Source organism: Chiloscyllium punctatum, chromosome 7 (assembly GCF_047496795.1).
Source record: "Chiloscyllium punctatum isolate Juve2018m chromosome 7, sChiPun1.3, whole genome shotgun sequence".
Taxonomy (NCBI): domain Eukaryota; kingdom Metazoa; phylum Chordata; class Chondrichthyes; order Orectolobiformes; family Hemiscylliidae; genus Chiloscyllium; species Chiloscyllium punctatum.
The window spans coordinates 64,419,047-64,440,853 of record NC_092745.1 but is presented as its reverse complement, the minus strand read 5'-3'; the positions used below and the strand labels follow the sequence as shown (position 1 = coordinate 64,440,853).

The following is a 21,807-nucleotide window of genomic DNA, read 5'->3' as shown; positions in this document are numbered from 1 at the left end:
TTCAAACAGCAAAGGCGGTAACTGTGCAGGTTCTCTCTCCGTCTCTCTCCGTCTCTCTCTCTCTCTCCTGCACTGTCCTCACCATGTGCTTCCTTTGTCTGCTCTTCTCCCTTTTAAACTGCTGTTTGTTTTGTCTTTTTTTTTCCAAAGTTGCAAAGCTATGCAACAGCATATAAAACAGTAATTGCTACTCCTGGAATTTGAGGAAATCACCTCCAACACCTAAAATACCTCAAAAAAAGGAGCAGCTCTTACAGCCAGAAATTTTTCCCATCCTCCATCTTGGATTATCCAGAATGCTGTTATCTCGAGCATTGACTCCAGACCACAGCAGTTCGGGCTTTAAGGTGAATACATAACCTCTTGGCTCAGTATATCCCTAACTTCCCCACTACTGCTGAGTCAGGGGATTAATCCTGGTTCAATGGAGAGTGAGGTAGGGCACCACAGGAGCAGCACCAGGCATACCTGAAAATGAGGTATCAACCTGGGTGAAGCTACCAAACAGGACTATTTGCATGCCAGACAGCATAAACAGCATGTGATAAACAGAACTAACTGATCCCATAGCCAACAGATTAGATCTATGTTCTGCAGTCTTGCCATGTCCAGTTGTGGATGGTGGTGGACAAAAAGCAACTCAGTGGAGAAAGAGGCTCCACAAATATCCCTGCCCACAACGATGGAAGAGCTCAGCACACAGATTCATTCCACAGCTCAAAGCATCAGATACTGCAAATACTATGGACCCTGACAAGGTTTAGGCAAGAAACATTAGCTCAGCCAGCGATGTCCACTTCCCATGAATGAATTTTAAAAAAACTTAGCATCCTGTCTTGGAAATATATTGCCATGTCTTCAGTGTCGCTGAGTCAAAATCATTGAACTCCCTTCCTATTGCCCCGACATGGGCTCAAGGAGGTAGTTCACCTTCATCTTCTCAAGGGCAATAAATTCCGGCCTAGCCAACAACTCCACAGCCTGTGAGTGAATTAAGAAAAAGTTTGCTCTGTGTTCTTCACATGGTGTATGATATAGCCGCACAGTGGAAGGACCTACATACGGTGATGTGACAGTAAAAACTGTATGGATTGCTATGAGCTGTAATCCAAACTGCAGAAAATCTTTTCATGGTTTCATTTTACAGTGACCTGATCAAATAGACCAAAGATTATTCTGCTCACATCCCCTGAGTGGTTGATCATCCCTTTGGAATGTGCTGTACTTTCATTATTCATTCCCTGTGGTTTCCTGATAAAGCAGACTTACATCATGTGGCATGAAAGAAGCTGTTTTTTGTTCTAAAGCCACCTATGCAAAGAGTCCTACATCTTTGAATCCTTTTTGTCCAAGAATAATTATCATATAATGGGCAGCTGGTGTTGAATTACACATTGGTTTCTTAGTTGAACAGTTTTGATAATATTAACTGTCAGAACAAACCTCAAGCATTTCAATGTCAATGCGATCCTATGATAGAACAACAGCCTTTAACGTATTGCCAACTATTTGACAATGTTTTTATATCGGGCTCTCTAATTTAGTGTAAAATAATAACCAGTGCTGGCTGGGTATCCAGTTATAAAGTCATACACAAAAAGCCTCAGGCCTCAGTTCTGCTTATTTTCTAACTGAAGAGGGAAGGCTGTCTCTTAAGTAGTTTAATGTATGAGAAGAAATTAAATACCAGGAAGGAACTCTGGCCCAGGATAGAGCAAAGACTTAGAACAACTCTGTTGAAAAGATCAAATATCCCTTCATCCCTCCCATTGTTACAATGTTGTACATGTTAAGACAAACTGCAGGCGTTCGAGAGGTGTTTAGCATCTTTGAGTAAATATATCAGCTGATTGACTGTAAAACAACATCTATAATTACCTTACCTTGACATATATTAAACAATGAATGTCTGCCGCAGGAAATAATGTCATGACTTCTTTAATCTTGTAAATTATGATTAAAGTTCAAATGAGTGCCAGTTTAAAACTTTGCACCCAGCATGTGTGAATATACACACAAGCACACATACACACATGCACACACAACATGCACATAAAAAAATGTAGGCACTTATACTTTAATTGGTGTAACTTTGACATTGGGATTGTCAATATCAATCAGATATTTTGGTGTAAAACTGGACATTACTGAAGTATCAATCAATCAGACATTTCCTTTTCTCACTGCTGGTCACAAGCAAACTCAAGGAAAAGATGTTTGACAGTGTGGTGTCAGTTTCTGAGAGTTGGCATGACAGTTTCGTTCATTTAGAGCTCATCCCTCAAGACATTATACAGAACAAACAGACATATATCACACAGCTTCTTGTAAGCATTATCTGTTGCCTCTTAGAAACTTGCTGAAGCATGTCTAACTATGTTTTGTTTTATTCCTCTACAGGAACGTTGTAAGCACTATTCTGAAGTGAGAAGTTTGTTGCTGCTGTGAGTCAATGAACAAACTTACTTCAAAATTTGCTGTCGTTTTTACTGCTATCATTTCCAGAAAGTGGCAGTAAACAGATTTGATGGTTATTAAGATTGGTTCTTTGTATTATACCCCAGCTCCCCATATTTAAAGATTTTGACAGGTATACCATGTCAGTGGGTGGTCTGTTAATCGATGAGCTGTAGAGGCTGGTCATGTTCTCAAACCCATTAGTTTTCCTGAGACACTTTCAGTCAAGGTCCCTTTGTTTTTACTTGCCAGTAAGGGACTGAGTCCACCCAATCATGATTAGAGAAGTCAGCACCTATGGGCAAATGTGGGAAGTGAATGCAAGAAGCAGCAAGAATATAATAGACAGCAGGAGAAAGTGAGGACTGCAGATGCTGGAGATCAGAGCTGAAAATGTGTTGCTGGAAAAGCGCAGCAGGTCAGGCAGCATCCAAGGAACAGGAGAATCGACGTTTCGGGCATGAGTCCTGAAGAAGGGCTCATGCCCGAAACGTTGATTCTCCTGCTGCTTGGATGCTGCTTGACCTGCTGCGCTTTTCCAGCAACACATTTTCAGCTATAATGGACAGCATTTAACAGATTGAATGAAACCAGTCACTTACAAGTGAAAGCACAAACTTTAGCTACCTTATCCAGCAAAACATGCTCCTGTATTGCAGTTCTGCTTTAATGATTTCAGCTTGCAATTGTTATTGTTATGGAAACAAGCAATATATTTTCAAAGTAGCTCAGACAATTTAGTTTGTGATAATAGACAAATGCATGATTTTTAGGCTCCCCTACTTATTATGGGGGCGATGTTCAAAGCAGTTGTGTGACTGCTCCTGCATTGAATAGTGCCACATTATCAAAAGGGTCATGTGGCACAATGGTAGTCTCTTTAGGAGATCCTGCATAATGTCCTATCTGCTTCAGATGTGTCATAATTTGTTCGAGCAAGTCCATTAAAAGACCCTATTTATTTTAACAGATTTTGTTGAATGCCTCTGGGCATTAGAAAATGTTAAAAAGATATTGCAGGTGGAGGAAAATGAAGGTTAAGATTTTTGTCCGTGCATCAGATACAGTTACCAATGCTCTAACATTGCCCAGGGTCCTCCACAATATGAAGACTAATCTCCCAAGAACTGTTGCAAGCAACTCAAGAGAAAAATATTATCTCGGCAATGAATACTGGAGTTTCAAAAATAATATTGAACATGTACGTTATTAGTGATAAAAATTTCATTCATGGGAAAAAAAGATAGAAATAATTCAATCAGATAATTCAGATAATTATGAATTTAATCACTTTATTCTAAGTGAGAAAAGGCAACATGCCAGAAGTAAGAAGTTTTGAGATATCTCTGGTGGAACTATAGAGACAGTTGCTTGGAACCAAGAGGCTATATGATAACAGATACATGGGAATACCATCACAAGTAAGTTCCTCTCCAAGTAAACACATCATCAGGACATAGATCTATATGGTCATGGATATATGGACATGCAGTCTCATTATTCCCAGGTCAAAACTCTGGAAATCTTTTCCGAATCGCACTTTGCATGTCCATACACTGAAAGACTTCAAGAAGATAGATCATCATCCCCTTCTCCAGGACAGTTAGGAATGGACAAAACATGTTGGCCCAAATAACAATAACCTAAATCCCATGAACAAGTAAAATAAATTTATTCCAAGAATGTATCACAGTCAGCAACCTTGGTGTGAGATTTTTAACTACAACTTGCCTCTAAAGATTTGTCTTCATTCAATAATAGGTGGGCATCATTGACAATGGCAGCATTCATCATCTTTCTTTAATTGCCCTTGAAAAGCTTTGTTATTGAACTGTTGAAGACCACATAGTGTCAAATCACCCACAGTGTTCGATCATGTAAAGGGAGAACTAGCCAATTGGATACAGAACTGGCTCAAAAGTAGAGAACAAAGCGTTATGGTTGAAGGCTGTTTTTCAGACTGGAGGCCTGTGACCACTGGAGTGCCACAAGGATCGATGCTGGGTCCATTGCTTTTTGTCATTTATATAAGTAATTTGGATGTGAGCATAAGAGGTACAGTTCGTAATTTTGCAGATGACACCAAAATTGGAGGTGTAGTGGACAGCGAAGAAGGTTACCTCAGATTACAACAGGATCTTGATCAGATGGGCCAATGGGCTGAGAAGTGGCAGATGGAATTTGATTCAGATAAGTGAGAGGTGCTGCATTTTGGGAAAGCAAATCATAGCAGGACTTATACTCTTAATGGTAAGGTCCTAGAGAGTGTTGCTGAACAAAGACCTTGGAGTGCAGATTCATAGCTCCTTGAAAGTGGAGTAGCAGGTAGATGGGATAGTGAAGAAGACAGTTGGTATGCTTTCCTTTTATCAGTCAGAGTATTGAGTACAGGAGTTAGGAGGTCATGTTGCAGCTGTACAAGATATTGGTTAGGGCACTTTTAGAATATTGCATGCAATTCTGGTCTCCTTCCTATCGGAGGAAGTTGGGAAACTTGAAAGGGTTCAAAAAGATTTACAAGCATATTGCTAGGGTTGGGGGAATCGAGCTTAGGGAGAGATTGAATAGGCTGGGGCTGTTCTTCCTACAGTGTCGGGGGCTGAGGAGTGACCTCATAGAGATTTATAAAATCATAAGGGGCATGGATAGGGTAAATCGACAAGGTCTTTTCCTTGGGGTGGGATGAGTCCAGAACTAGAGGGCATAGGTTTAGGGTGAGAGGGGAAGGATATAAAAGAGACCTAAGGGGCAACTTTTTCACACAGAGGGTGGTGCGTGTGTGGAATGGGTTGCCAGAGGAAGTGGTGGAGGCTGATACAATTGCAACATTTAAAAGACATCTGAATGAGTATATGAATAGGAAGGGTTTGGAGGGATTTGGGCCAGGTGCTGCCATTAGATTGGATTAGATTAGATGGGACCAGATTGGGTGGGGATATCTGGTCAGCATGGATGAGTTGGACCAAAGGGTTTGTTTCTGTGCTGTACATCTCTATGACTCTATGTAGTGTTGTTACATATTCACTGTTCAATCATGTAGTGTAGGTACAGCCACAGTATCAACCAAATAGGTAGCAGATTTTCCCTCCTTTGTGAACTGGTGAATGCTTCGTGTTAGGTTCAGCATATAATATAACCACTCCTTAAACTGCTAAACTAGAGAACTTGTTTGAAATTATTCGATCAACATGCTCTTAACTCATGTACAGCAGTCCAGCATCTACCTTAGCTCTCCTATGGTTCAGGGACACAAGCAAGGCTAAGCTGGTTCTACATACTATACGCACGCCATCTTGGGATTATTAATGGTGTGTATGCTACGAGATGTCAGTTCACACATTAACAGGGTTTAATCTGAGCAGGATTTACAGCACCCAATGAGGTAATACTGAAGCTCATACAACTGCTTTTAGTTTTATATCTGTCACCCTTCCAGGAGAAGTTACTTTTGGCTGGAACATCAGAATTACAGTCATGATAGAAAACTAGAGTGCCAAAAATCAATGTTTTCTGAGAAAGCCCCAGCTCACTTCAGTAAGTTCTGTGTCCAAGAGCTCTGCATACGCGCCCCTTGATGTACTTCAAACTGATTTTTGCTCTGCAATAAAAACGATGCAACATCAGCAATACCTGCAGTTCAACCATCTACAGCTGTATTCATAGCACAGAGAGATGCTATTTGGCCCATTGCACCTATGCTGGCTCTTCACTATCAAAGGAATCCTACTATACTGTCCTCTCACCACAGCCTTGTATTCCTCTGCTTCAAATAATTCTCCAATTTTCTCTGGGAAGATGTTATAATTTCAATTTGCTAGCAGTGGTGTCTATGAAAACGACCTATTGATTGTTATAAAAACCCATCTGGTTCACTAATGTCCTTTAGGGAAGGGAATCTGCCATCCTTACCTGGTCTGGCCTATATGTGACTCCAGATACACAACATTGTGGTTAACTGAACTGCCATCTAAAATAGCCTAGCAAGTTACTCAATATTAGGACTGGAAATAAAGTGATGATCTAGCCATTAATACACTCAATTAATTTGTTATCACCAATCCCCAAAGCAAGGTTCCCCAATCCAGCACTGTTCCAAACAGGATACCTCAAATCATAAAGGTACCAGGTAAAGATAGTGAACTTAGTCCACTGGGTCATTCACCCACTCCCTCGGTTGAGTTCCAACAGGGTTAATTTGAAACAGGATCCTTTCTTTTGTGCATACCTTCCTCCTGGACCCAAATGAACTTATGTTTAAAAGGAGCCAATTTAATGAGGCTTTCTTGAATTAACAAACAGTGTGAATTTATTCATATAAAAGCAAATTACTGCGGATGCTGGAATCTGAAACCAAAAGAGAAAATGCTGGAAAATCTCAGCAGGTCTGGCAGCATCTGTAAGGAGAGAAAAGAGCTGACATTTTGAATCTAACTGACCCTTTGTCAAAGCTAAAAAAACGGGGAGAAATAGGGAGGTATTTATACAAGGCTGAGAGAAGGTGAGTCATGGCTCCAGAAGCAAAGGTAGCAATAAAGAGGTGACAATGACAGTGCATAGAGAGATTATAGGGAGATTAGGAGCTGTGAATGACCAAGGCTGAAGCCAGTGTTATGTGAAAAAATATATGGAGGATGGAGGGGTAGGGGTGAAGCAGAGGCAAAATGGAAAACAGGGGAGAAGGGTAGCAAAGGGGGAAGAGGAGAGGAAAAGGGTGATGAGAGAGTGGGGAGCGAGAGAAAGAGAGACAATCAAGAAATAAGAAGCACAGAACAGTGAAAAAATATATAAAAAAAGATAAATAAAATAAATGAAATAAAATTATCTGAAGCTGTTGAATTCAATGTTGAGACCGGCAGGCTGTAACGTGCCTAGTCGGAAGATGAGATGCTGTTCCTCCAGTTTGAGTTGAGCTTCACTGGAACATTGCAGCAGGCCAAGGACAGACATGTGGGCATGGGAGCAGGATTGTGTGTGTTGAAGTGGCAAGCCACAGGAGGGTCCGGGACCTGATTGTGTACAGACCGAAGGTGCTCATCAAAGCGATCACCCAGTCGGCGTTTTGTCTTTCTGATATAGAGGAGACCACAATGGGAGCAACGAATGCAATAGACCAAATTGAAAGAGGTACAAGTGAAACGCTGCTTAATCTGAAATGAGTGTTTGGGGCCTTGGATGGTGAGCATGGAAGAGATAAAGGGGCATGTGCTACACCTTCTGCGATTGCATGGGAAGGTGCCATGTGCGATGGGAGAGATGTTAGGTGTGATGGAGGAGTGGACTAGGTTGTCCTGGAGGGAACAATCTCTGCGGAATGCAGACAGGGGGAGGGAAGGGAAGATGTGTTTAGTGGTGGCATTGTGTTGGGAGTTGGCAAAAATGGCAGAGGATTATTCTTTGCATGTGAAGGCTAGTGGGTGAAAGGTGAGAACAAGAGGGACCCTATCCTTGTTCTGGGAGGGGAGGGAGGGGGTGAGGGTCATGGCGCGGGAGATGGACTGCACGCTGTCGAGAGCCCTGTCAACAACTGTAGGTGGGAAGCCACAGTTGGAGAAGAAGGAACACATATTAAGAGCACCACTTTGGAAAGTAGCCTCATCGGAACAAATGCAGCAGAGGCGAAGGAGCTGAGAGAAAGTGTTAGAGTCCTTACAGGATGGAGGGTGAGAAGAGCTGTAGTCCAGATAGCTGTGGGAGTCAGTGGGCTTGTAATGGATATGAGTGGATAGACCATTGTCGGAAATGGAGACAGAAAGGTCAAGGAAAGGAAGGCAAGTGTCGGAGATGGACCAGGTGAAGGTGATGGAGGGATGAAAACTGGAAGCGAAGTTTATGAATTTTTCCAGGTCAGGACGAGAGCATGAAGCTGCACTGAAATAGTCATCGATGTACAGATAAAGCAGTTGTGGGAGGGGACCTGGGTAGGCCTGGAACAAGAAATGTTCCACATACCCCATGAAAAGGCAGGCATAGCTAGGACCCATGTGGGTACCCATTGCTACACCTTTGATTTGGAGAAAATGGGATGAGTTGAAGGAGAGGTTGTTGAGAGAGAGAACAAGTTCAGCCAGACGGAGGAGAGTGGTGGTGGATGGAGATTGTTCGGGCCTGATTTCGAGAAAGAACCGAAAAGCTTTCAAGCCATCTTGGTGTGGGATGGAGGTGTAAAGAGATTGCCCATCCATGGTGAATAGAAGATGGTTAGGGCCAGCGAGTTGAAAGCTGTCAAGGTGTCGCAAGGCATCAGAGGAATCCCAGATGTAGGTGGGGAGGGAGTGAACCAGAGAGTGAGGATGGAGTTGAGGTAGGAGGAAATAAATGCAGTGGGGCAGGAGCATGCTGACACAATGGGCCTGCCGGGACAGTCCTTCTTGCGGATTTTGGGGAGTAGGTAGAAACGGGCTATCCAGGTTTGGGAGACTATGAGGTTCGAAGCTGTGGGGGGGGAGGCATCCAGAGGAAATGAGATCCCCTTTTTTGAGCTTTGACAAAGGGTCAGTTAGACTCGAAACGTCAGCTCTTTTCTCTCCTTTTGGAATGTGAATTTATTAATTTATAAACATAAGATGGAATAGTAGCACAACACACATGCAAGTCTAAAAAGAGAAATGTTAATTAAGGTGTGCAAATCAGTCTCTGAGTTCCTTGTGAAGAGTGGATAGTTAAATGTTGCAGCTGTTGCAGTGGATGGTGCTAATAATATTGACATTTGTAGCTGAACGATCAATTTTGAGATGCTTTGCCTTATAGGATAATTAAAATTCTTTTGTCCTGATTTCATTTGGCTATGGCTGACTGGCAGCATTGATAGAGTATACCTTTTCTTTGCCCACAGTGCAGGTGTCTTTAAATGGCTGTTCTCAAACCTGTAAGCTTCGGGGCACATAGTCAACAGACAATGAAACAAGACACTCACAGGCCAGAGTTGAAATTTGCTTTTAACCTTTTTTCCATGTGTATTATTGAAAAAGTGGAGGTTGGGGATGGAGCTGTAACACAAATATGTCTCTCAAACAGACTGTTCTTTCTTTCAACCATCATATTCACAGTCCAAGATACTCCCAGGCGATTATATGTTCAATATGAAGCACATTTCCACTATTTGAAGCTTCTTTGACACCTCATTAGGTGTGACATTCCACAATCTCTCATTATCCAGCAGCCAATGAATTTACATCTGCAGTTAACTTTTAACTATTTGTCCTTTATTTAAGAAACCACGTGTTGTAGTTAAAGTTCCATAGATTCAAGGTTATGATTCACGGCTATGACACATGAAAGGATAAAGAAATCTCTGGTTTTCCAAATGCCCCAATATCTTAATGCAAGCCTGGGTAACCGTGCACTGAAAAGCAAATTCGTACTTTAATGTGATATCAATGATTAGTGCTGTTATCACCCAGCATATTTGTTGATAGTGTTAGTTGTGAGTGATCTGTGTCAGGTCATTCTGAAGGTTTTAAACAGCCTTTGCCAAGATTGTTAGGATTCCCTGTTAACTTGCTCCATCCCTACACTTTCTGAGTACTTTGAACATTCCAATGCTAGTGTCTTATTCAATCTCAATTTCTTAATTCATCTCCATTAATTGTGTGCTTTAAAGTGTGATGGTTCTTAGCTTTCGGATTCTCTCCCGAAACACTTTCACCTGATTACTCCTTTAAGGCACTTTTTAATAACTTACACTTTCACCTACAGTCATATTTACTTATGTAGCTTGGTGTTAAATGATATTTAGTAACACTTCAATGAATCCCTTTGCATATCGTACATAACCCAATGTTAAAGGAATTATATAAATGAAAGATGATGTTGCTTCTAATACTGACAGCATCACAAACAGTTCTTCAATAATTATGGGCTTTAAACCAAAAGCAATAGATTCTGATGCATAAGACATCAAGAAATGTATGCATATTAAAACCCAGCTCAGTAAAACGTGTTACACGACATTACAAAGTGTTGCACTGTACTTGTGATTTGATCCTGATTTTCCAGAAGGCTATATAATGTGCTGATTTTACAGAATGAAATTATTGGCACTGGCTAAGTGAGAAGTGTAAAGGAAATGAAGAACTCCCACTGCAAGTTCCTGAGTCATTGTTCTCCAAAAGTCTCCAGGACACTTCTGCAAGAGAATTATTAGAGAAAAGTCATAGGCCTATTCAAAATATGTTTCATTAATTTCATTGTGGTACATGAATAACTTGTACTTCTAAATCACTTGAGCATAATAAAGCATCCAACATGAAATCTGACACTGATCACATAAGAACATATTCAGATTGTTCACCAGTAGCTCAATCAAAGAGGAAGTTTTTAAGGAGCATCTTAAGGCAGGACAGGGAGGTAAAAAGGTTTAGTCAGGAGTTTGCAGAGGAAAGACTTAGGCAGTAAAGACCAGACCACCAATGAAGGAACAATTCAGATTGGGAAATCATAAGAGACCAGAATTAGAGAAATATAGATATCACAGAGGAGACGGGGAGTAGTGAAGCTCCAGGGAATTTGGAAACAAGGATGTGAATTTTAAAATCAAGACCTTGCTTGACTGTCAGCCAATGTATTATATTTTGTATAGTATATTAGATTGCCTACAGTGTGGAAACAGGCCCTTCGGCCCAACAAGTCCACACCGACCCTCCAAAGAGCAACCCACCTAGACCCATTCACCTACATTTACCCCTGACTAATGCATCTAACACTACGGGCAATTTAGTATGGCCAATTCATCTAACCTGCACATCTTTGGACTGTGGGAGCAAACTGGAGTACCCGGTGGAAACCCGGACACAGGATGTGCAAACTCCACACAGATAATTGCCCGAGACAGGAATTGAAACTAGCGCTGTGAGGCAGCAATGCTAACCACTGAGCCACCGTGCCGTGTAGTTCACCAAATACAGTGGAATCAAGTAAAGAGAGAGCAGCAAATTACAGGATTCCCCAAATTTACAGAGGATGTGGAAGGCCAACCAACATTCAAGATCCCAGCTACCAATAGCATGAATGAGGGATGTGAGCAGAGAAAGGAATGAAGTCAAGAGTTATAAATGAGAAAGAAATGTGTGGGTGTAGCTCCAAAATGAGTGCTGATGTCTGGTGTGCACGTGCATGCATATCTTTATGTGTTGTAGGATGGGGGAGGTGGGCTAGTGCAGTAGGGTTGGGGGGTATAGTTGAGGAGATGCCCAAACCCCAACATTATAGGAAGTGGAGGAGAGGGATGGTGAGATGGTGGTTCTGATCCAACAGTCCTTTGTGTAGAAACTAAAACAGAAATTGCTGAAAAAGCTCAGCAGGTCTGGCAGCATCTGGGGAGAGAAATCAGAGTTAACGTTTCAGGTTGAGTGACCCTTCTTCATAACTGATGGTAATTAGGAAAAAGTTGGAATTTATGCAGAAGGTAAGGTGGGGGGAGCGGATAAGGAGTAAAGATTGGGTGGAGATAAAGCTCTCTTATGGAGCAGTGGTCATGTCCCTATCCCTGGACTGAGATACCTGGGTTGAAGTCCCATCTGCACTAGAGGGCTGTAATTTCATCTCTGAACATATTGACTATCTGTTGACTAAAAATCAAAAGTAAATATTTAGCCCTCTTGTTGATGTTACACAACAAAATTAAAGAAACATTTTTTAAGAGCCCTCTGACTTTCCTCTAGTAATTCTTTTTTAGAAGTGTCCTGGAGATTTTTCAATCCCAGAACTTTAGGGGAACAATAAAGAATTAGCAATCCTGGTTGACTTTGCAGTGGGAGTTCTTCATTTCCTTAACACCTTTCACTTAGCCAGTGGCAGTAATATCATTCTTCTGGAAAATCAGCATCAAATCACAAATACAATGCAACACCTTGTAATATCATGTAACACATTTTAGTGAGCCATGTTCTAAAACGTAAACAATTCTTGATGTCTTATACATCAGAATTTACTGTTTTTGGTTTCAAAGTCCATAGTTATTGAAGAATTAGTCGTGATGCTGTCAGTATATGTAACTTTGTTAACATTGGGTCATGTAAAACATGCAGAGGCATTCATTGGAGTGTTACTAAATAGATTAAGTAAATGTTGGACCCGCTTGTTGTGCAGTGGTTGTGTCTCTACCCTGGAGCAGGAGACCTGGGAGAGTCCCACCTGCTCCAGAGGTGTGTGGTAGCATCTCTGCACAGGTTCATTAGAAAAATAATTAACGTAGTTACTAGTCATCAACCAGAAAACAGACAAAAGCATGAACATCTCGGGGCCGTTTTGTGGTGCACAGGTAGTGTTCCTACTCCTAGACTGGGGGGAGGGCGGGGTTGGGTTCAATTCCCACCTGCTCCAGAGAGGTGTAGTAATATTTCTGAACAGGTCGACTGGAAAAATTGCTTAAATTTTAAAAAATGGTCAGGGAACTTGTATTGCAGTGGTAAGTTCCCTACCTCTGAGTTAGAAGTCCTGGGCTCAATTCTCATCTGTTCCAGAGGCATGCCTGACTGGTTAATTACAAAATATCTAATGAATAAACTGTATTATGAAATCAGTCTCAGTAATAGTAACTGTGATAACTGCCATCAGTTGTTGTAAAAACCTGTACGGTTCATTAATAACCTTGATGGATGGAATTCAGCTCTTGTTTGCCTGTCTGGAATTACTGTGACTCCAGACCCACAGTAATGGGCTGACTCATGCCTGCCTGACAACTGACCTAGCAAGCCACTCCATTCAAGGCCAATTAGGAGTAAAATCACAAATGCAAGTCCTGCCAACAATGACCAATACCCCGGTAAAGTCTTTTGTTTTCAAAATTAAGCAATGTAAGAACATAAGAACCAGGAGCAGGAGTAGGCCATCTGGCCCTTGGAGCCTGCTGCGCCATTCAATAAGATCATGGCTGATCTTTTTGTGGCCTCAGCTCCACTTACCCACAGTCATCTGTAGTCTTTACTCTGCCACTCATCTTCGTGTCATCTGCAAACTTTGACACATGACACATGGTCCCCAGCTCCCAATCATTGATGTAAATTGTGAATAATTGAGGCATACCACCAGTCACTGAATACCAACCAGAATAGCACTCATTTATCCCCACTCTTTGCTTCTTGTACGTCAACCAATCTTGCATCCATGCTAATACTTTACCCGGAATGCCATGCATCTTTACCTTAGTCTCTCATTTGGCACTATGTTGAAGGCCTTTTGGAAATGTAGGTATACCACATCTACTGGGTCCCCATTGTCTACCTTCCTCATAATGTCTTCATAGAATTCCAACAGATTAGTTAAGCATGGAAAGATGTTGTGAAACTTGAAAGGGTTCAGAAAAGATTTACAAGGATGTTGCCAGGGTTGGAGGATTTGAGCTATTGGGAGATGCTGAACAGGCTGGGGCTGTTTTCCCTGGAGTATTGGAGATTAAGAGGCGATCTTACAGAGATTTGTAAAATCTTGGGGAGAATGGATAGGGTGAATAGACAAGGTATTTTTCCAAGGGTGCACGATCCAAAAACTATAGGGTATAGGTTTAGGGTGAGAGGGGAGGGATATAAAAGAGACCTATGGGGCAATATTTTCATGCAGAGGGTGGTATGTGTATGGAATGAACTGCCATTGGAAGTGGTGGAAGCTGGTACAATTGCAACATTTAATAGGTATTTGGATGGGTACATGAATAGGAAGGGTTTGGAGGGATATGGGTTGGGTGCTGGCTGGTGGGACTAGGTTGGGTTGGGATATCTGGTTAGCATGGACGAGTTGGACCAAAGGGACTGTTTCCATGCTGTACATCTCTATGACTCTATGACGTTCCCTTCATGAACCCATGCTGCTTCTGCCCAATGGGACACTATCTATCCAGATGCTGTGCTATTTCTTCCTTGATAATAAACTTAAGCATCTTCCCCACTACAGAGGTTAAGACCATAAAACCATAAGACATAGGAGTGGAAGTAAGGCCATTCAGCCCATCGAGTCCACTCCGCCATTTAATCATGGCTGATGGGCATTTCAACTCCACTTACCTGCATTCTCCCCATAGCCCTTAATTCCTTGTGACATCAAGAATTTATCAATTTCTGCCTTGAAGACATTTAGCGTCCCGGCCTCCACTGCACTCTGTGGCAATGAATTCCACAGGCCCACCACTCTCTGGCTGAAGAAATGTTTCTGCATTTCTGTTCTGAATTTACCCCCTCTAATTCTAAGGCTGTGTCCACGGGTCCTAGTCTCCTCGCCTAACGGAAACAATTTCCTAGCGTCCACCCTCTCCAAGCCATGTAAGGTTAAGCTAACTGGTCTATAATTCCCTATCTTTTGTCTACCTCCCTTTTTAAACAGTGGCGTCACACTTGCTGTTTTTCCAATCTGCGGGTACTGCCCCAGAGTCCAGCGAATTTTGGAAAATTACAAGTGCACTTGCTGTTTTTCCTGCCATCTCTTTTAGTACCCTGGGATGCATTCTGTCAGGGCCAGGAGGCTTGTCTATCCTTATGTTATGAAGGTGTAGGTGTGTACTGTACCTTTTAGAGAGAGAGGAAGCTGGCAAGGACTGACTAAATGCACAGAATGTGCTGAACAATTTAAAATTGTAACATTTGGTTGATACAAACAGCTGGAGCTGCATTGCCATGGCACAAAAACAAATTCAAATTCGGCTAATCAGTTTAAATTATGCCCCAGAGAGCAAACTTCCAATTGAATTTGAATTTTACTGTTAGGATGATATCAAACCAATGAAATGATCTGATGTTTTGGGGTACAAAACCAGACATTTTGAACAGTTAAGGGAGAACTGCAGAGAGCACCAACAAGTACAGACTGTTAGCCGAATATCTCTCTGAAAGGTACCTGTCCATACGGAAAGTTGTGAAGCAGAAACCGAAGAAAAGACAACCCAGGAAAATACAGAGAACAAACTACAGAGGAAAACCAACAAAGGAGAATCGACAAACCTGGCTGGTTTTAAAATGTGGTTTTTTTTATCTTAATTTTTTTTTATCAGACCAGTATTGTAGAGTGGGAGGTAAAAGATAGGTTTAAGAGAAAGGAGTTATAAATAGTTGAGGGTTTAATGTTCTCTGATGGAATTAAAGAATAAAATTGTTAATTTTTACTTTAAACAGTGAAATCTGGAAATAGTTCTTCGCCTCTCGAAATTTAACAGACGATGGTGTGAGGTGAGGTTCTCTGATTGTTGGGTTTAAATGAGCAGAGGGGTTTACCCCATGTCATAACCCTTAGCTCCATTAGCTTGCCCAACACTAACTCTTCCATAATAATGATCATATCCAGGTCCTCACCTACCTTCGTCTCTTTGTCAGTTCTTTCAGCAGGTTGGCTCCCCACCCTTTTGTCCTGCCTCCATATTTCCAAGGTCCGATGGGAGGAGGTCAGAGTTGAGTTTTGGGATCAAAGCATCAGCTTCTGGTTTGTTTATGGCTGGTAACATTTCCCGAAAAGGCTCAGACAGCTTTCTGCTTCAGTGAGGCATCGTGAGGATGGTGAACATAAGGGGCAGCCAGTGGTGGGAATGTGGGGTGGGCTGTTTGTAGAAAGGCGGTCAATTGAGCAAACCTTGTCAAATACATCCAACCAGAGCCAAGAGCCCGAGGTTGAGAAACCTGAAAGATCAATTTGAAAGTGTGAAGGCATCAAAAATACCCTGAACCTTCCAAAGTCCTGGAGGTGGACAATGTTGAATTCATTCCTGTTCAACACCAAACTTTGATCAATCCTTCATTGACGGATGGTATGAAATCTAGTGGGGTAGTGCAGCCAGCAACCTGAACCTTAGTGATGTAGTCACATAATTGGATATGTTACAGCAATGTGACGCCAGATTATTAATCCTAAAAATAACCGTCCAAGTGAAACCAAATGCTGAAGTATAGAGCAAAGACATTGATATTAATGCACCAAACAATCACACTTGTTCAGCAATGCTATTTGCTTGCCTTCAGTATTTCCTGTCAGCTTCCCTCTGACCATGGAAGTAGGACTCTCTCGGAGCTAAGGACATTGTCAGAGTAAAGTACAGGAAGACCAGACTTGCAGCTTCTGACAAATTTTGAAAGAGGTTGCCGGCAGAATAGGATGGTCCTGTCGGAGCTTCTATGCTCCGTCTGTACTTTTTCTTTCTCTTTTTCTCTCTTTGTTTTCTTCTTCTTTCCGCGTAGCACCGGAGATGAATCCTGGCGCAGCAACAGGCACAGGCAGCAAGTCTTCGGGACAGTGAGACCCAGAACACTGCCAGCAGCAGAACCCGGTACACTGCGAGGGCCACAAGCCCTGGCGACCGGCACGGGGAGGGTGGAACAGTCTTGGAACTTACCGTGTGGAGCAGCTGAGTGCCAGTACGGAGCAGACTGGAGGTTTGGGGCGGAGCGGGGTAACTGCTGGATTGGGGTCTGGTGCCAGTGGTCAGGCCCCATGCAGAGGCCCCTATGTTGAGCTGCTACATGGTAATGTCCATTTGAAATTTCCTACCTTGGTGCAATGTCAACCCTTTAATTACGTCCTATTTTTAATTTATTTTTCAACTCTGTTAGTAATGCAACTACCTGTATTCCGCGGCTGCATCCAAGAATTGTACCTACGTACTTGTACCTAAGATGCTGCTATAAGAGGTTTGTAAAAGCTTTCCCCTGTACTCCTACAATAGATGATAATCTATCCTATATTCTAACTAGTACCACTCAACTAACTGCACCGTTCAGAGATTTATGAAGATTTCCCAAAGTCATTGACAATCCATTTTAGGACTCTGGTGTATCTGCTATTGAATACCAACAAGATTAGAGTGGTGCTGGAAAAGCACAGCAGGTCAGGCAGCATGAGGAGCAGGAAAATCGACTTCATGGCTTTTGCCCGAAACGTCGATTTTCTTGCTCCTCGGATGCTGCCTGATCTGCCGTGCTTTTCCAGCACCATTTTAATATTGCCTCAGATCTCCAGCATCTGCAGGCCTCACTTTGAAATACAAACACCCCTTTCCTCCCCCCACCCCACAGCTGGTCAAGTCAGAAGTCTCCACGTGAAAGGTGAAAAGTCTCTTTCAATGCTTCAAGGTCCCGCCCAGAGGGTGGCCTCAGCTTCCGTCGTTTGGTGGCCACTGCTCCAAGGTTCTCCTGAGGTGACCAGGGAGTGGAGGCCGGTGCCCAGGAGAAAAATGCATCAGGACGTTAAAACATTGATGGTGTTTTGCTTTGAATATTTCTGCATTTTTGCTTAAACGTTACTTATTTTTAAAAAAAAACAAATCTTGGAGACGGGGGCGGGGAAGGACCGATTGACTGAAGCTGAATCAGGTCTGTTTGATTTTCAAGTGGTTTTGGAGAGTCGTGTTGGAGCCGTCAGCGTGGACACATTGATGGAGCAGCGGTGGAGGCGGGGCTGGGGGAAAGCAGGAAGCTGTATGACCCAACCAGAGTCTGTCAATCCTTCACACTCTCAGGCGAGGAAGGAAGCCAGTACAGAAATAAAATGCTTCCCATTCAAACATCCGATGAGGGATGACACGGAGCAGCTGCAAATCCAGGCCAGTCCTGAATTACTCCGGTTAAAGGCTGTGACGACACAAGCGAGCTTGTTTTCCACATACCAACACGCCTTACGATGCTGATGGGTTTTTTTTATATATGTCAAACCTGGGTTATCTTGGTGTTTGTTTTAAATTGTGCTGACAAGGTTAAAAACAAAGACTCCTTGACCCACACTTATAGTCCAAATTTTGTATCGCTGTTTCCTGACATGTTTTCCTCAGTAAGTCATTCTTTTTAAATGAGAAGCCCGTTAGTGGCTGTGTGTCTGTGTTTTGTCAGAATTTTGAGATAAGGGCACCGAACTTTATGAGTTCAATAGCGCCTTGTTCACTCGGTTAATAAAACATTTTGGAGTTGTTTGGATTTGCCTTTTCGTACGTGCTGCTATACGGCTACTAGTATTACATGATGCATAAAGCAGGTTTTTGTACAGAACTTGACTCAAAGTCAACATCGCAGTTGGACCTTTTCCCCTAGGAAGTAATCTGAGCCGGGTTTGCCAAACCAAGCAGTGAACTTGACTGTGCTGGTTCGATACAAATCTGTGCTGGGACCAAGTGATTTGTTCCCTTTAACACCGAAATGGACGTGTGCACTGCAGCACAAGGGGAAGAGACAAAAACTTGAGACCTTTGTTTGCAGAGAGCTGAAACCTGCCTGTTTCACGAGAGTAAACATAACCCTTGTCCTTGAGAAATCTACCTCAGTTGCGCGAAGCCAACTCCAGATTTATTATTTGTGCAGTTGTGGAAGACATTCAACAGCTGTGTTTATCTTGGCTCGGAAGGTTCTGTATTAAGTGCTGGAGCTGAGAATTATAGGTGTGTAATGCACTCGAAAATGGACAACGATGAGGCAATTGTCTTTTATATTAGAGGGAACTAGGCTATTTTGGAATATTCACAGCCCTCTTGAAACTTCACCTAATGCCATATTTTTTCTCTCTCCCCCTTCGGCTCCTGCGCTGTGTTTCTGTTCTGAAGGAAATTTGCTGGCAACTTACACATTTTTGTTATGGTAGAGGGGGAGAGGGTTATAAATGTTAGAAGCCTTCATGAATCAACAGATATAATCCCACAGAAGGCAGAACCCTTGTCTTTGGGAGAATGAATTAATATCCTGGTGGGTGAGGGGGCGGTTGAATTATCTTGAGCTTCGAAGATTGTGCTGCGAGTTCTATGTCAAACTTCAGGATTATGAGTATATTCAGCACTTTCATGTTTCTAATAGGCGATGTTATGTTCAACAAGCGTCCCACCCCCAAACATGGCTGTTTAGTACTATAGTTTGCAAGTGAACTGAAAACTTGTTCATGACTGTTGAAAGTGCAGCTTGTTTTCGTAATTCATGCACATTTATTCATAAGAATTGGTCTTTGACCCCGGACTCAAGTCTGACCGCATTTCAGTTTTACTTGTGGGCTATCTCCAGGCAACTGCCCAGCCAAAGTCAGGAATTTGCAATAATTATTGTTTATAGTCTGGTGGTGCATGACGTTTCCTCCGGTCCTCATAGATGAGGTTTTCTGCGATGGCTATTTTAAATAATTATCATAGGGACTGGCCTCAAAATTGTGGGTTTTAAAATATCAAACTGGCCTTTAACCGAGTGAAATTCACTGCAGCACCAACAATTGTTAGCAATTCAGGCAAAGCCATCAGAGAGAACAGAGAAGGAGCAGATGTGTAGCACCAGAGTAAAGCTCTGGCCATGAAGAATTATCTCCAAATACCGCACACAATAGACAGGGCAGGGAAAATCCTCTGTTTATAAAATAATCACGTTAAGTAGGTCAGCTGCCTTCATTTTGAACTCATCTTGATCTGCACTAACGTAAGCGTGGAAAGTAATTTAGGTACAAGAGTATACTTCTCTGCTGTTTCCCAGCTTTTTTTTGGGGGGGGGAGGGGGTGGGGTCAGCGGAGGTAGCTAAATACAATGGGAAGGCATTTGACTAGAATCTGTTGTTTCCATCAGGAATTACACTTAATTGCTGGATCTGCCCAACCACAGATGGATAAGCGCATTCAAATGACATGTTAATGAAAGGAAATGATAACGCCAAAGTTTTCCTTCACGAATGCAAGACTGAGTGTTGTTAGTTTTGTTCCTTTTGGAGCAAGGGAGGTGCCTGCGGTATTTCGATGTTTGACTGAGCTCAGAGGCAGTTTTCTCTTGCCCGAGTCAGGAAGTGGTCGGTTAACAATCCACCCCGGAGGCTTAGACAAACAATTTAGCCTCACACACCAGATTTGTTGTACTGAGGTAGTGCTACAATATCGGTGTATGCTGTCTTCTGTGTGAGCTGTTAAACTGAGATCATCCTTTTCTCCCCTCAGATGGTAACCAGTGATTTCAGGGCACTATTCTGAAGCAATGTGGTGCTGTCTTCATCGGTGTCCTGACCAAGGATTACTCTTTGACAAACAGAAGTGTTTGCTTACTATAGTTTTGCCGGTTATGAGGCTTTGCGAGATGCAGATTTGTTGCCAAGTCTCCTGTACTAACTACGTTTCAAAATTACTTTATCAGTTATAAAATGTTCTGGGGCATCCCGAGGTAGTGAGAGAAGCTATATAAATGCACACCTTTATGTCACTGCTTCTTTTGCAAATATTCAGTGATGCCAAGAAGCAGTAGGGGTATTAACTGCACTGAGTTGGCATGTTGGATTTAAACCCTGAACCAGTGTCACAAACATCTTCAGCCCAATGACAGTTTGATATGTCTCTACTCCATTTTTGCAGATGCTTGAAGGAGGAATATTGCTTCCCCACCCAATCTGTTCAAAGCATCTGATCCAAGAAAACCCACATGAACCAACATCTGAAAGCACCAAGTCAATCAGTTAACACGGGCACCTGGCATGCAACTGTTAGAAGTGGGACAACTGAAAAAGTTAGAGACCAGTTTGGAGAAATAACCAGATGGATGTTTACCAGGAATGCAATCCATGAAGCAAATATGACTCGTGACATCTAGCAGTCTTTTATTGGAGGTTTCAAACATCAGGTACAAGATGAAATGTAGTTTTATAGAAACAAAGTGTAGGGTTTGTTTATAGACTACAGAAGGGTATTGAGGGCCAAGAGGTTCAAGCTTCACTTGTTTTGATGATGACTTTAGACTTGGGTAGAGAGCACACAGATTAAAGAGTTTGCCGGAAAGCCCCTCCTGAATCCGAGCACCAGAAAGAAAGCCATTCTTCAATACAGTTCTTCAGCTCCAAACCAAAACCAACATCTGCTGAGAAACATATACCACAGGTGCTGGCCTAAGGAGCTTCCAAAGTGCTGTATACACAGGGTGGATTGATGTGATGGTAGCATCACTATTGTTCAATAGGGATTCTGCTGCTTTTCATAAAATGCAAGGAAACAGCAAAGCTTGGAACTATGCCTACAGCAGATTGCCTGCTATAGCCTGATAAATTATCATCACAGTTAGCCACAACATGCTGTTGATAATTCAGGAATTCTCAATGATCAGGATCAAATCTCTGGCGTAATTATACTTTATCTGTACCTTTCCATTACTCGTTCAATATCTCTAACAGTAAATCTGAACTGAATTCCAAGGCCTGAGTGATGATTACTAACAAAGCCCAATGCTTCTGAACTGAATGGGCTTTATCTGAATGCAGTCATTTGTCAATTTTAACATCAGCCCGTCGAGAGCGCATCATTTTTGTACTTTCAGACATTGAATGCACTTGTCATTGATGAAACTGCATGCATGGTTTAGCTGTGACATTATGTGATGCACTACAGAATAAGCTTCCCCAGTTATCAATAAATTAAAACTTTTAATTGAAAGGATCTGCCTCACAACATAT

At 42.3% G+C, this 21,807-nt stretch overlaps 1 long non-coding RNA gene across 1 annotated transcript; it reads left to right on the top strand.

Annotated features, from left to right (window-relative positions):
* The first annotated feature begins 16,422 nt into the window (after window positions 1-16,422).
* On the top strand, window positions 16,423-18,330 carry LOC140479744 (uncharacterized). The gene is made up of 2 exons (XR_011961104.1): window positions 16,423-16,892; window positions 17,757-18,330. It is a non-coding gene; the product is annotated as an uncharacterized lncRNA (long non-coding RNA).
* Window positions 18,331-21,807: the final 3,477 nt, after the last annotated feature.